The sequence below is a fragment of the Elgaria multicarinata genome, chromosome 6, assembly GCF_023053635.1.
Source record: "Elgaria multicarinata webbii isolate HBS135686 ecotype San Diego chromosome 6, rElgMul1.1.pri, whole genome shotgun sequence".
In the NCBI taxonomy this organism is placed as follows: Eukaryota; Metazoa; Chordata; class Lepidosauria; order Squamata; family Anguidae; genus Elgaria; species Elgaria multicarinata.
The window spans coordinates 44,337,999-44,353,146 of record NC_086176.1 but is presented as its reverse complement, the minus strand read 5'-3'; positions in this window follow the sequence as shown (position 1 = coordinate 44,353,146).

Here is a 15,148-nt window from a genome sequence, read left to right as displayed (position 1 = left end):
GAGCTAGTGTGGCTGGGGAACCCAGTAGCTGCTCTGTGAAGCCAGGCACCAGCAGGCCCATCGGATGTCCAAATAATTTGGACATCTGAATCTCAATCTGGATCCTGATCTGGATCAGGTCAGATCTGGGCCGAGGTGGATCAGGGCTGAAGCTCCAAATTGACCTCTGAAGTGGTTGGGTGTGTGTGTTTGCACACAGCCCTAGAAGAAAGGAGATAAAGTTCTGTATTTCATGTGACTCTCAGCAAAATGAATGGTTTTGTTTCATAACTTAGGTCAAGTTTGGTTGCCCCCTTTCCCTGGGGGCATAGGAGAACGAGCAGGGAGGTGAAGATTTGAAATGTTATTCAGACTGCTTAGAACAATGTGTTTAGTTTTCCTTTCTTGACAGCTCATTCAAATGTCTTGAGTAAGTCCTTGTAAAAGGTTTTAAATGCTTCTTTAAAGGAAAGGCTCCTACTCACATAATTTAAAATTACCAGTAGTTCCAAGGTTAGAAGAACATGTCAAAACAAACATCACCTTTTAGGACTCTTTTGAACGGTGCAAACATAGTGATGAAGGCACCAAGCCAATTTTATGTTCCTCTGCAGGTCGTAATAGCTGAGCAATCTTCATTCAGGTATTGAGGCAGCCTGGAAATGTTCCCTGTGAATGTCGTGTTCCTTGGTTTAACACATACAGTCCTCTGTTTGAAAATAAGGTGGCATCTTTCCAAGTGGACTGTACAAGGAGAATGAGAGCTACTGGCAGGGAGAACAGCCACACAATCATTCTAAGTCGATGTTGTTTGCTTCAAAGGTTGCAGATATTTCAGCCGCCTGGAGCTATGCCAGCTACATGCTGACTGCTGACTGTTGGATCTTAAACCTCTGCAGAGTGAGAGGAAAGGAGACTAGCATTGTTCAAAAAATGCCGCTTTATGCAACAGTCTTGATACATGAAGTTAGGAGCTCCAATGCAAGCTCTCTCGCTACCTGAGGCAGGAGAGGACACCCACTGCCCCACCCCCTTTGTTGTCTTTGTATCACATTGCTTGCCCCCCTACCCCTTCTTCTTGCCTCACCACGCACCCCTTCTCTCATCTGCCCCCCCCTTTACTGCCCCTCTGTCAGCTCTCTGAAGAGCCATGCAGCCAAAAGAAGTGGCTGGCACAGTTCTTGCGAGAGCCTGCCGACCCACCTGCCTGTTATCTGGCTCTCACTGAGAGAAACTCCTCAGAGCAAAACAGGGTGGCTGCTCCTCCAGAGTCCCTGCTCCGGAGTGACTCTCTCTCTCTCTCTCTCTCGCTGCAGCATTTGCCACAGAAGGAGAATGGGACTAGTGGGGCCTTTGGGCACACCCACTCGAGGCAGTGGCAGCAGGCCCTCCTGGTGGGGCCAGGGGGGAGCAGGGCAACTGGTTGCTCTCCCGCCTGAGGTGGGGGCTTCACCCTGCCTCGTGGAGGGCTGGCCCTGGAAGTTAGCCAGAAGGAAGTAAACAGCCACGGCAGATTGATGAAAAAAAAGCCAGTGTTATTCCTTTTGAGAATGAAGTTAATTTGGGGGGGGCAGTGTGTACAGCTGCAATCTACATTGTACTATGTGTGTGGCAGTGAAGCCTCTCACACGGTTGGATGAGCTGCTGTGATGGCATGGAATGTTATTCACAAATAGTTCAGTTACTTATGAAAAAAAATCCTGCCCCCCACAACCTCTGTATGTTCAGTGGATGATATCAAAGGGAATCTGTGTGCATCCTGCTATGTGCATGTAATTAGGAGCACAGATCATGCAGATTTCTTAATTGTGTGCATAGTGTCACAGCCGTCATAGTTAATTTATTTGCATATGTCATTTTCCACAATACATTGTGCTCAAAGCAGTTCACAAAAACAAATATGATAGCCGTAATTACATTGCAATATTAACTCAATTACAGTTCATGTTAAACATAGCCAATTTTTTTTTTTAAATAATCACAGGATGTACTAATAGGTCAATTAACAATACCCAGTATTTATTTATTTATTACATTTTTATGCCGCCCAATAGCCAAAGCTCTCTGGGCGGTTCACAAAATATTATTACTATTTCCCAGTAGTAATAAAATCAACATGATATATTAAACAATTAGCTAAACAATTTATGTCCAGAGACCTAACAATAAGATATTTCATCCACATCAAATTCGCAGCAAAAAAAAGGGGAAAGGAAAACACCCCACAAAGCTCTTCAAACAGCAGCAGCAGCAGCAGCAGCAGCACCCCCACACACAACAGGAAGAAACCCTCCTCTCACCAGGGCCCCATGTCCTGGGCCAAGCAAGTGCACCATCATTCCCATAGCAAATCCACATCCCACAACTGTCAGAGGTGGAGACAGCAGGCATGCGGGGGGGGGGGGGATCTACACTACTGCTTTTAAAGCGCTTTAAAGCACTTTGAAAACATTTTGAAACCTGTATCTGGAGTGTGTCCTGGGCCTAAACAGTTGTCAAAACTGTTATAAAGCGCTTTAAAGCAGTAGTGTAGATCCCCCCCATCCTGCTTTCTCCTCCACTCATGTACTGAACCAGCTCCGGTTCCAACTGCCGGATGTCCTCGGATTTAAGAGCTGAAGGGAAGCACACTGTGTCCCCATCTGTCACTAGGATGTCAGAAAAAGCCATTTGGGGTGGTGGTGGAGTTTGGTAATTTTTTCTAGATTCCCCCCCCCCCCCCACACCCCTAGACCTTGTTTGGGTTCTCACCCCAGTGCTTGATTCAATCTCCAGCGAGTCAGGCAGGTTCGCAGATGTTCCAGGCATTTTGTGCATTATTATTTTTGGGGGCAGTTTCCACAGTTTGAGCCTGTGACAGAGGGAGCGTTGTGACGGCAGAATGGCAGGGGAGGGCCACCGGCAGGGAAAGAGGGAGCATTGTGCTGTAGTTGCAGTACAGGGCGGGAGTAGTGTTCCCTTCCCACCCTGCCACCACCGCTGCCTCAACCGTGGCACAACATGCCCTTTATCCTTGCTAGTGGCAAGGACAGGGAGCATCGCACCACCATGGCAGTGCTGCTGTTACTGGCAGGGATAGAGCAAGCTTTGCGCTGCAGTGGCGTGGTGGTGGCAGAGTGGGCAGGGAGCACTCCCCATGCTCATTTAAGCCACTGTTGCAAACACAGTAGGGCCGTAGTGCAGAATTAGCACAATACAGGTCACTTCAGGATTGACCATGTTTACATCTAGGAAAAAAGTGGAGAGCAATGCTCTGGTGCTTTAAATCTTTATTTTTTATTCCCAAATGAATTCTTCAATGTACTCGTGCTCTATGCGTTTCGGACAGTGTCCTTCATCAGGAGCTGAAGAAGGAAAAAGGAAAAGGAGAAGAAAAACATTAAACAGTAGTTTCGTGGATCCAAGTTAAATAGTCCAAACAATGATAAAAAATGATAAAACTTAATTATAAAAGGAACTCTTAGCTTGTATGCCAAGCATCTGAGCAAAAGGAGGAGATTCTTCGATAAGCAACAGATGCTTGGTGTACAAGCTAAGAGTTTCTTTTATAATTAAGTTTTTTCATTTGTTATTATTGTTTGGACTATTTGACTTGGTCCTACGAAACTGCTGTTTAATGTTTTTCTCCTCCTTTTCCTTTTTCCTTCTTCAGCTCCCGACAAAAGACACTGTCCGAAACGCATAGAGAACGAGTACATTGAAGAATTCATTTGAGGATAAAAATAAAGATTTAATAAAAATAAAGCTTTGCTCTCCACTTTTTTTCTCGGTTTGGTGGTGCTTCTTTCCCTCGCTTTTGTACCGGTTTACATCTGCCATTCACTCTGGAAAGCCTCCAAGGGGCCCCTGGCAGTTGCTGCAGCACCATAGGAGGTATTTCCCCATGAAGTCATCCTATGGCACTGCTATGATGTGTCAAGGCTGTCAACCTCACAGATGGGGGCCTGTTGCATGGGTCTTTCCTACAGAATCGGCAGGCTGGTGGGGTACTGATTGTCTAGGAATAGTCTTTGTCAGGGAGTTTCTGGTACAATGTGCCCCGACCACAGGGCCGGCACTGCCATAGAGGCAGTTCAGGCGGCGGCCTAGAGCGCCAAGGAAAGGAGGGCGCCGAACGGTGCACCCAGAAGCTGCTCTCCTAGAGCGGCTTCCGGGCATGCTGTTCCAAAGCCACCGCCCTGGCCACCCCCCAACCCCAGCATCCTGGCTTCGAAGCCAGCACCCAGCCGGAAGCCACTCCTGGCTTTGAAGCCAGGATGGTGGGATTGCGGGCAGGGTGGCAGCTTCAGAATGGTGCACCCGGAAGCCACTTCGAAGCCACCATATGGTCGGGCAGGGCCGGAGCCAGACTATTTTGCACCCTAGGCAGGCACGCCGTACTGAAGCCGCCCCCCCCTGCGCCCGCTCCTGGCTTGGAAGCCAGGACGCTGGGGTTGGGGGCGGGGCAGCGGCTTCGGAATGGCGCACCTGGGCGCTCCGTACTGAAGCCACCCCCCGCTGCCCTGCCCTCGCTCCTGAATTGGAAGCCAGGATGCTGGGGTTGGGGGGCAGGGTGGCGGCTTCAGAAAGGCGCCCCCCCGCCCCCCAACCCCAGCGTCCTGGCTTCCAAGCCAGGAGCGAGTGCGGGGGCAGGGGGCGGCTTCAGTGTGGCGTGCCTGCCTAGGGCACAAAATGGTCTGGCACCGGCCCTGCCCGACCATATGGTGGCAGGTCTTCCAAAGAGATTGCAGCGCCATTGGCTGAACCCGTGGGAAAGTGTCTTCCAGAGCACTGTAAACCTATATACACCAGTTGTTGGGGAACATAGTTGGGAGGGTGCTGTTGCACTCATGTTCTGCTTGTCTGTTGTGTTAACAGAATGCTGGACTAGATGGACCTTTGGTCTGATCCAGCATGGCTCTTGTGTGTACTTATGTTTAAGGTAGCTATGTTGAACCTCAGGCCCATGGGCTAAATCCAGCTTGCCTCAGGTCCCAAACCAGCCCTCTAGTGTTCCCCATATGGCCACACACCCTTCCCCACATCACTGGTTCCTGCTTCCCTCCTCCCCCATTTAATGGTTTCCTGGCTTTTGCAGAGGGGTTTCTTCATTGAAAAAGGTTGAAATGCATCTCCTAAACCTTAGTTTCTGGCAATAAGAACTCTAATCTCAAATATGCTGATATTTTTGGCATTTTGGCCCTGCCCCTTTTTCCTTCAGCCCTTCCCTCTACTGGAATGTACCCCCCCCCCCGAGAACGTCTCTGAAACTTTAAGGGAAAGTTTGTTCAGCCCTACTTAAAAAGCCATCTTAGAGGCCATTACCACAGATGGTGAAAGTGAATTCTGTAAGTTATTCTGAGGATGCTTTTCCTGAGGATTCTCCAAATCCTGAGTTTGCACTGGAGAAAGTGTCGGGGAAGAAGCCACAGCTGCCTCCTCTTCTGATTCAGCAGGAAATTTAACAACAGAGGGGGAATCTCCATATTGTGGCATGACCACCTTAGAGTAACTTCTAGCTGTGGAGAAATGTTTAGAGAGCCCAATAAGGAACCGCAAATGTACACACTTTCAGCACTGGGGAACTGTAGATAACAAGGTCATCCAGCGTCCTCATTTTGGCTGGGTGTCTCTACTTGCATATCTGGGTTTTATTGGCAAAGGCTCTTTGCACTCAATCATAGTTTGAAACAAAATACAATTACGTTGAAAGCCCAAAGTACTTTCACACAGTGGAGAGGGAGGGAGAGAGAGAGCTTGGGAAACTGGTGTAGAAAGATGAATGACAATAGTTTGATGAGTCCAAAGAGTTGAAACATCCCTCCTGTAGCCAAACTATCACTGCAGTTATTCAAAATTGACGTGCCTGACCTTTGTGGAGTTCTCAAGTGGCTTGAAGAACTCATTTTATTTATTAATATTTTAAAGGAAACAGAGTGCCAGGAGAAAGATGGAGCTAACATGCTTGCAGATCATTTATGGAAAGCAAAACTTAAATACATAGTGAAAGCATCATCAACAACAAAAGAATACACATAAATTAACTATGTCAACCTGTAAGGCAGGGGTAGGCCACCTTCTGGGGCCTGTGGGCACTTTTGACATTTTGGAACTGTGTCCCGGGAGCTCCACATATTGCTGTGAGAAGTGAACTGTTAGCATCCCCTTCTCTGGATTCTCACTTTTCTTGCCACTCCCCTTTCTGGATTAGAACTAGGACCCCAAAACGGGGACCTGCTGCCACCACCACCTCCTTCCTGCCTTGCCTGCCTGCTCATCTTGGTGCGCATATGTGCATGCACCTCAGCAGCTCGCCTGCCAGCTGGCTTACTGCTTTTTGCATGCGCACGCCTCCCCGGCATGATGCTCATAAAGTGTTTCTGCCTTCAGGAGCCTCGTGGTGCCTACATGAGGTTGGGCAAAGTATTGTGAGAGATCTAGAAACTTTTGGGACCTCTCATGATACTTTGCTGGACCTCGTGCAGGTGCCTCACAGCTGCTGAAGCTGAAAACACCATATGGCAGTGCACTGGGGAGGCGTGCACATAGACGTCCACAAAGAACAGTAAGGCAGTCTGCGGGAGAACAGTAAAGTGGGCAGAGCCAGCAAGGCCAGCCAGTGGAGTGGAACGGGAAGGGAGGCACAGTATGCAAGGGAGTGAGCAGGCAGCCCACCATGCAGACAGCTGGCAGGACCAAGAAGCAGGAAGACCCTTTGGAGGGGAAGAGTGCTGCTTTTCCCATACTCCACCTCCTGCTGTGCCAGCTTCCTGTTGCTTCATGTTAGGGCCAGCCCTAATTAGAACGTAAATCCCATTGTACCTAGTGAGTCTGATTTCTGTGTAAACATGTTTTGGATCGCTCTGCCTATAAGATAAGACATATTTGCTAATTGCCGCAACCAGCAGTGTTGTAGAGGAGCTCAGCCTTGTAGAATAAAGTGCTGGGACCTTATTTTATTTTATTTTATTTATTTATTTATTTATTTATTTATTTATTTATTTACAATATTTATATATCGCCCCTCATTCAGAATTTTGGAGCGGTGGACAAAATAAAATAGAATAAAAACACAATAAAAGTACATTTTTAAAAGAAACAGGACCTTAACAGAGACAGTCATGTCATTTGTTAACCTGCTCAGGCTTTCCTGTTCCCTTTCAGCTTAGCTTCGATGCTCACAGTACCTGGGGGAGAAGGGAGGATTTTCCCAGCAAGAATATATTGTTGTGAGCTATCCCTATTGTATTACAAAGTATTGGGGGGTGGGTTGGTTGGTCTTGATTAGGCTATTAGGACCATTAGCATTACAAAGGACCTGCTCCTGGTGGAGGTGAAAACTGCTAGACCTGGTTTCTTGATCCTTAACAACAGCTAACTAGGGTTTTCGTTAAACTAAGACCTAAAAAGTAGTTTTAAGTGGGTTTCAGATACTGGGCTAAGGAATACTTTGATTAGCCTTAACCACTCTTAAACTGATAGTTCCATTGATTGTACCATGACAGTCCCCACAGCCACACACCCAAGGAGAACCCCAAAATGCAGGCAGCTTTGTTGATCCATGCCATTTTAATGCTCATTCTCCTAGAAACATAGAATAGTAGAGTTGGAAGAGGCTTATAAGGCCATTGAGTCCAACCCCCTGCTCAATGCAGGAATCCATATTAAAACATCCCTGACAGATGGCTGTCCAGCTGCCTCTTGAAGGCCTCTAGTGTGGGAGAGCCCATGACCTCCCTAGGTAATTGGTTCCATTGTCGTACTGCTCTGACAGTCAGGAAGTTTTTCCTGATGTCCAGCCAGAATCTGGCTTCCTGTAACTTGAGCCCATTATTCCATGTCCTGCACTCTGGGAGGACTGGGAAGAGATCCTGGCCGTCCTCTGTGTGACAGTCAAGTATTTGAAGAGTGGTATCATGTCTCCCCCCCATCTTCTCTTCTCAAGGCTAAACATGCCCAGTTCTTTCTCCTCATAGGGCTTTTTTTCCAGACCCCTGATCATCCTCGTTGCCCTGAACACCCTCCAACTTGTCTGCATCCTTCTTGAAATTGAAAGATCCCTTTGGTGCGCTTCACAATCCCTGTTTGTTTTAACCACCGTCAATAATTTGGTGTCATCAGCAAACTTGCCCACCTCACTGCTCCCTCCTAATTCCAGATCATTTATGAACAAGTTGAAAAGCACTAGTCCCAATACAGGTGCTTGTGGGACCCCACTATTTACATCCTTCCATTGTGAGAATTTACCATTTCTTTCTGTACTCTACTTTCTGATCTTTAACCAGTTACAAGCCCATAAGAGGCTTGTAACTCTCCTCTTATTCCATGACAGTTATTTTTGCTCAGCAAACTTTTATAAGGGACTTTGTCAAAAGCCATTTGGAAATCTAAGAAAACAATGACCTGGTTCACATGTAACAACAGCCCATGGCTTAAACAACCAACCTATGGGCTGTTGTGCACAAGCGGGAGAGGGTGGGTGTGCTATCTCCTAATGCTTCCACTTTTAATCAGCAATCCATGAGCAGCTTCATCATAGGTTGTTGAGCGTATTGTCTGAACCCCAAACACTGGGTTGTTTTGTGATGATTAGGTTCATATGTCATGCTCAGCAACCTACAAAGGAGCCAATCATAGGTTGTTATCCAATGCTAATTTAAATTAATCATTATAGAAAGAATATCTAATTGCATCTCTCTAGAATTTGTTTAACAGGGAACTGAGCAGTTCTCCTAGCACATTCAGAATTCTTAAGGGTACTTCAAGCTGGTTTCCCATGGCCCCCTATTTGGCCACTGTGTGAACAGAAAGCTGGACTGGATGCACCCTTGGTTGGAGGATCTCAGCAAACTGATTCTTCCATCCCTATTCCAGACTAGTTTCTTTTTAAAAAAAGGGGGGTGGGATGGGATCAGAAGGTCCAAATTGTTCTCCAAATGATTAAAACAATGGCAAAAGCAAAATAAGTGATACAATAGGAGAATTATTTCTTTATTTTTGTGTATTTGCTCAGTTTCTACAATTCGTTCCAACTGAAGCATGGCATAGCACACAATTGTAGTGCCCACTCCAATTGTGCAAGTGTAAGTTCAAAAGCTGGACTTTGCTGTATAGACTTATGTAGTTCACACACCCATCTTCACAATGAAGTCTCCTTTCCACGGTAACCCACCAGATTCTGTGAAGCAGAAGAAAATATTCTCATATAAACATCAAATTATAGCTTTTGAAAATAACATAGATGGTGATAACCTGGAGGGCTTTCTCTCTTTTCTACGACTTTTTATAGCTCAGGAATTATTATGGCTCTTCCGACCTCTATACTGAGTCTACACTCTGAGTCATGACTGTAATAATAACTCATTATAACCATTAGGAGAGGCCAGATCCTTGGAGACAGAAACTCTTGACAAGGCCCTGTTAAATATAGTAAGGAAGGAGTTACAGTCAGTCTAGTAAATTATTTCTGGAATGGCATTCTTGTGCATTCATGCACAAATCAAGCATACTGCTGGGGCATGGATGGGATCTAATGGTGGGATCTCAGATCAGATCTAGCACGGAGGCACAAGCACTCCCCAAGTAATGGAAAAGCAGATACCTTGTGGACAATTCCACATCCTTTTTTTTGCTCAGAGGACAGGCAGACATATGTTGCCCTTTCAAGTTAGCCCAAATGCAAATGCTGAAAACAGTGCAGTCAGAATACACTGCCATCTTTTGTGCTTGTGAAATCTATCCTATTAAGTTCCCATTCAGAAACATAAACCCTGCCGAGTAAATTACCAGCAGAGTACTGCATTGTGGCTGGAACACAAAGCTGGTTAACTGTGCCACGTCCTTCCTAGAGGAGGAAAAGAGAAGCTGCATGAAAAACTGACATGAGAAGTTAAAGTTGATGCATGAAGCTTTAGGATTTCCACTTCTGGAAATGCAGCTAGGGATTTTAAAAGATTTCCTCTTCAGTACTTTGGCTCTGTCAAAAACCTGAACAATGCTATCTTTTGGATGTTTAGTTATATCCCTCTTATCCAAAGAAAGGTCTTCAAGAGAGATGGGATCATGGCAGCGGCACTCCTACCATGTAGGTCAGGTGGCAGTTCAGGAGAGCCCACCAATCACATGCTCCCTAATCTACTACCTACCATACTGTAGGTGTGCACAGCACATTTTATTAGAGTGTGCACCCAGGGATTATTATTTTAAAGGCAAAAATTTATCAAATACTCAGTCATAAAGGACATTATTATGTATTTATTTATTTATTAAACACTGTAGACACTGATGCCCTACGCTCGACAGAGAGGCTCTCAGCAGAGCGATTCCTTTTCATTCCTGCTCCCACGAGCAATTGTGCTCTCTTGGAGCCAGAGGCTCTTCAGTGGGCCTTGCTAGACCACGGGGTAGCCTAGTGTGAGCCCCGGGGTAACCTAACACTGAGTCTAAGACCACGGGCGTGTAGCCCATTCTGCTGCTTTTGCTGGCTACCGCATTTACTCACGAGTAGCTGGGAAAAGCGGTGGACGGTGCACAGCGCTCCACAGCAGCACTGTGGCCATCAGGGCAGGGTGGGGAGATGGGGGGGTAACGGAGCCAGGGGGGATGGAGGGGATTGGAGATTGCAGGCGGTGGGGGGGAGATCGCAGGCGGGGGAATTGCGGCCAGGGTGGGGAAATCGGGGGCAGGGGGGAGCGGGGAACCCTTTTTTTAAAAAGCCTACTTTAATCAATGGTGTGCTCCTGCACATCCGGCTCCTTTAAAAATAAAAAAATGTCGGACGAGCCAGGGCTTTCCTGCAGCCCATTGCGTCTGATGTTTAGACTGGGGCGACTTCTAGCGCAGGCTGGCCCCTCCTCCCAACCGGATTCAAAGGTAGGTCTAGTAAGGCCCAGTGTGGCGGCAGAGCATCTGGAGGGCCTTTCCTGCCTTTCCTCTGGATCCCAATTCAATGGCCCCCACAATTCAGTGCTTATTGCTTGAGACACTAGGGTGTGCCTGGGCACACCCAGCACACCCCTTGCGCACACCTATGCTGCCTGCAGCTGCCACCACTGCAACAGTGTCTCCCTAGTGGGCCACTAAAGCCTGCCCGCCATGTAAAGCCACCACCATCACTTTTGCTACTGTAGATTTGCCACTGCCAAAAGAAAAAGAAAGAAACAAAACAAAGAAAGAAAGCAGCCAACTGGGCTTCTCCAGGACTCCTGAGAGTGCCCACACCTTGCCAGGTTTTGAGGAACCGTTCTTTCCTCAGAGCAATGCATTGTGTGCAATGTCTGCATCTCCAGCAACGTCAAACAGTATTTGCTGCTGCCATGACAAGGCAACACAGGCACTCTTCTTCCTCAATGCCTTGCTCTGAGCCCTTCCTCAGAGCATGGCATTAAAAGGCACGAGATCACCCACATTGCCACTAACTCGGTGGCAAAACTGTTAAAGAAGACAAGCTGGGAGGTTGGCGGAAGAGGAGGCGGGTCAGACGGTCTCAGGTAGTGCCAGGTCTTGCACCAGTCCTGCATCATGGAGAATTAGGTCCTCGGCTTCTTTTACTATTGTGTAATTCAGACCTGAAATCAAACTAGAATTTAAATGAATAACCACCCTGGCTGTTGTCTGTCTGACACAGGGGAAAACTAGGTCATCATCTTCCATTGGAGTAATTGCATTAATGCTTCCCTTGGTGTTTTTCCATGTTATGCTGCAGTCTAGCTCTGCCACTGACCAAGGTGCTTTCTGTTAAAACACCTACTGATAGAAAACAAGACTGAATTCAACTACCAAAAAGTGCACCGTAGTAATTGCTGAACTGCATTTACTGCAGTACTGAGGCTGCAGAAGTAACTGCAGTGAAGTAGGGGAAGGAGGCTTGCTGTTGGGAATAGAATTTATTGATGTAAACTTTAGGGTGACTCCCAGAAAACAGTTCACATTGGGCTGATTCTGACATTGGGCTGGCTATTTAGATCCAGACTGTATTAGTCACACTTAGGTCCCAATGAAATAATTGGGACATAAGTTAATCATTACTAACATTTCAGATTGATTTCACTGGGACCGAATTGCAGCTAACTTAATCTGGATCCAACCCATGGGGTTGGAATCAATGTTAGTCTACCTTAAAGTAGACCCATTAAAAGAACGGGACTTAAAGTTTGACTAACATTGGATATAAACCACAACACTTAACCTGAGCTAGCACTAGCCATGGGCTTGGATCCAGATTTATCCTGGATCAACTGCACTGACAGAAGTGGACTTTCCCACCCTCTCTTTCCCACTGCAGACCCTCCAGCCCCTTGAAAACGTTACACAGAGAGTCAGGAGGCCCTGCTGAATGGGTGAGCTTGGAGTAGGTGGGAGAGAGTTCCCCCAAATTTGGGTGGAGGGCCCTTCTGTGAGTGGAGCCCTCACTCTCACGGAAGAAAGACTCTGGATCCAACCTATGCTATTTTTGTTTGTGCATGTACTGTAGCTCTGGCTGAGATCACAAGTATGAAGTGACAGTTTGTGAAACCATGGTTTAGCTTTGCAAAATCAAGGCCTGCCCTCAGAGGAAATGTATGGCATTGTCAGGGCAGTGCCCTCCACTGATCTGGAACCCAGGGCCTCCTCCTCGGAAGAGGAGCAACAGAATTCCACACCATGAAGAACCCTGTGGAGCCATTGAATCCAGTCATCTGTAGCTCAGCATTGGAGATATCTGCCTGGATTCCTACTCCCACCTCCACACAGACAGCACATGCATGGAGGAGTAACGCATGAACAAGCCTTTTATGCCATTCATTTGCCTGGGATGTGCTGAGATTTATTTATTTATTTATTTATTTATTACATTTCTATACCGCCCAATAGCCGGAGCTCTCTGGGCGGTTCACAAAAGATGTTGTTGTTGTTGTTGTTGTTGTTGTTGTTATTTACATTTGTATTCTGCCCCATAGCCAAAGCTCTCTGGGTAGTTTACATAAGATTAAAACTAGGGGTGTGCACGGACCCCCCGCTCCGCCCCGCGGGCCGATCCGAAAATTTCGGATCGGCCCGTTCCGCTCCGCGCCGCTCATACTCTGCTCCGCTTTGCTGCGGAGCTCCGGCTCCGAATCGGAGCTCCGCAGTGGAGGGGAGTGGCACCAGGTAAGGCCGGGAGAGGAGGGTGGTGGTGGGGGTTTACCGGGCCCTGCTGCCGTCGCCGCCCGTGCGGTGACGGCGGCAGAGCCCGGTAAGGGACCAAGGGGGAGGGGGGCCTTACCTGCCTCCATCCGCAGTCCGTCGGCTTCTTCAATTGAGCCCGCGGTTCAACCAGGAAGTCTGGGCCGTGCGGCCTAGACTTCCTGGTTGAACCGCGGGCTCAACTGAAGAAGCCAACGGAACACGGATGGAGGCAGGGAAGGGAGAGGAGGGTTTCTTTTACCGGGCCCTGCCGCTGTCGCCGCATGGGCGACAGCGGCAGGGCCCAGTAAACCCCACTTACCTTTCCAGCGGAGCTCCGGATCGAGGCGAAGGATCCGCCTTCACGTCGATCCTCTTCGCCACGCTCCGCTGGCCCCCCAATCCTCTTTGCCTCCGCCTTAAGGGCAGGCAAAGCCACCCGCTCCGCTTCTAATTCGCCGGTCCAATTAGAAGCGGAGCACATCCCTAATTAAAACACTTAAAAACAATATACAAATACATAGAAACATAGATTTAAAACAACTATAAACAGCTTTATTGCTTGTTGATAGGCAGAACAGCATTTATGTTTTATGGTGGTGGTGGAGTTCCCGCCCTGTGCAATAGTTATGTTTTCATTGTATTTTAAGGCATTGTTTTAACCCATTTTATTTGTGCCTGGAAGCCGCCTTGAGTGCCAGTTTTTGATAGCAAGGCGAGGTACAAAATAAAATAAAATAAGACGGGTGTAGAACCTCAGTCCTGGGGGCCAAATCGGGCCCTCTGGGATTTGCCAGAGGGCCACGGCCCCATTTCCCCCAACCACCAATGTTGGTTGGTTCCCTGGTTTTGTGCCGTTTCCACCACCCCATTCTAAAAGGGGTGTTTCCTAAGCCTTCATCGTTGGCAGTAAGAGCTTTAAGCTAAAATCTGCTGGTATTTTGGGGGCTGCCCCTTTTGCACTTGGTGCCATCCCATTTGCTCCACCCACCACTGGAATGCGCCCTCCCCCTCAAGATCTTCTCTGAAAAGGAATTTGACCCTCAGGCTGAAAGAGGTTCTGTTGGTACATTCTTCATTGTATAAATGGCTTATAATTGTATTGAGTTGATTCTTTATGTTATTATTCCCTGCTTCATGCATCTCCCACCCTGCCCCCAGAAAAAGTGGGAAAGGAGTTTAAAAAGCAAAACCAGACAAGAATAAAGACAGTTGGTTAAAATATATTTGTTCATGTTGGCACAAGAGCTAAGCTTGTTCACGAAATGTTCACTAAACATTCCCGCAGGGCTCTGATATGATTCTGCATTCTTCAGGCATGTCATACTGTAATTAGAATTGTATTGTCTTTGTGTCATCTGTATTCTAATGAATTTATCACACACTTAAGCAGTCCATGCACTCCGCCCTATTATTATGGGATGTGGGGCTGTCTTCCTTCTTGTATCACGAAACAGGTCTTTTTTAAAAAAGTAAAGGAAACTTGAGGGATGGGGGGGAAAGCAGTCACAAGCACCAGCTGTGACATGAATCAAACAAACTGCTGGAATACCTCTTCGGGGCTAGGTAAGAAATCTGACTTCTAGCGCACTTCGAAGATGTTGGATGGGGAAGATGGGAGCTGAAGTCCCATCCCTTTTTTTGGAGAGCACCACACTGAAGAAGGTGGCTTTAGACCTTCGGGAGCCTAATGCAACAATGATTTGGGCTGAATCTAATGCTGATTCATATGTTCATGGGGTTGGCTTCACAGCACCGGGTTGGCGCTGCCTCCCTCTTCAACCCCGTGCTTTCCATCTCCTGGGGCAGTGTTGGGTAATCCTGACATTGAGAAGGGACTGTGGGGTTTCTGGGCGGCCATCCAAGTCCCAGAGCCACCCAGGCCTCTTCCTGGTGGAAGGCGACCAATCACTGGTTGTCTTCCACTAGGCTCCGCCCCTGGGTTGGCCGCAGAGCAACATTACATGGAGGATGTACCGTGTTGATGTCGCTCCCTTTGAAAAAGTCAGGGTAAATCCCTGACTTTTTCAAATCGCAGCATTGTGGG